The following is a 1,411-nucleotide window of genomic DNA, read 5'->3' as shown; positions in this document are numbered from 1 at the left end:
CCATACCTGAAGCACTCGAAACTGCCAAACAGAGGCTCCAAGCCTTGTCCAGCCGCCTAAAGCGGTACACGAAAGAGAATGAGGCCAGACGAATAAACAGGCTGTTTGCAACACAACCTGCGAAAGTGTACGCTCAGTGGCAGGGTCCTAACAGCAGAGCTGACCTACCAAGACTGGAAACTGAAAGGTACTGGAAAGGCATATGGGAGAAGGAGGTTGCACATAACAGCAGTGCACAATGGCTGGTGACCCTGAGAGAGGAGCACAGCAACCTCCCTGAACAGAACCCAGTTACCATAACAGTGGCAGACATACAGGAAAGAGTCTCAGGTATGAAAACATGGGCAGCACCTACTGGCTAAAGAAACTCACAGCACTCCATGTGCGCCTAGCAGCACAAATGAACCAGTTGCTGAGGGATGGGACTCACCCAGGATGGCTAACCGAAGGGCGAACGATCCTGATCATGAAGGATCCCTCAAAGGGTGCAGTCCCATCCAACTATCGTCCAATAAAATGTCTCTCCACAACATGGAAGCTCATGTCAGGCATCATTGCGGCTAAGATAAGTGGACACATGGATCAATACATGAGCGAAGCACAGAAGGGCATTGGTAGAGATACCAGAGGAGCCAAACATCAGCTCCTGGTGGACAGAACAGTCGCACAAGACTGCAGATCCCGACATACCAACCTGTGCACAGCCTGGATTGATTACAAGAAAGAATGACTCAATGCCACATACATGGATCACTGAATGCCTGGAGTTGTATAAGGTGAACAGGACCCTAAGAGCCTTCGTTGCAAACTCAATGAGGATGTGGAAAACCACACTTGAAGCCAATGGCAAGCCACTTACCCAAGTGTCCATCAAATGTGGAATATACCAAGGTGATGCACTCTCCCCACTGCTGTTCTGCATAGGACTGAACCCCCTAAGCCAAGTAATCACCAAGACAGGCTATGGATACCGCCTCAGAAATGGAGCTACGATCAGTCACCTCCTCTACAAGGATGACATAAAGCTGTATGCTAAGAGCGAAAGGGACATAGACTCCCTGATCCACACAACCAGGATCTACAGCAGCGACATCGGGATGTCATTCGGGCTTGAGAAATGTAGTCGGATGGTGACTAAGAGAGGAAAAGTAGTCCGCACTGAAGGGGTCTCACTCCCTGAAGGAACAATAGCAAACATTGAGGACAGCTACAAGTACCTCGGTATACCACAAGCAAATGGCAACCTCGAACTGACAACAAGGAAAGCGGCTACGGCCAAATACCTCCAGCGAGTGAGGCAAGTCCTAAGAAGCCAGCTCAACGGCAAGAATAAGACCCGGGCAATAAACAGCTATGCCCTGCCAGTGATCAGATACCCTGCAGGAATAATAAGGTGGCCAAAGGAAGAGAT

At 49.6% G+C, this 1,411-nt stretch overlaps 1 long non-coding RNA gene across 1 annotated transcript in view; it reads right to left on the bottom strand.

Moving 5' to 3' along the window:
- The window catches only part of LOC109517136 (uncharacterized), a 10,113-nt gene that overhangs the window by 1,004 nt on the left and 7,698 nt on the right, over nucleotides 1–1,411 (bottom strand). The gene's annotated exons all lie outside the window — the stretch shown is intronic.

Source organism: Hippocampus comes, unplaced genomic scaffold, assembly GCF_001891065.2.
Source record: "Hippocampus comes isolate QL1 unplaced genomic scaffold, H_comes_QL1_v1.1 scaffold269, whole genome shotgun sequence".
NCBI lineage: Eukaryota > Metazoa > Chordata > Actinopteri > Syngnathiformes > Syngnathidae > Hippocampus > Hippocampus comes.
This window is presented reverse-complemented; position numbering and strand designations above follow the sequence as displayed.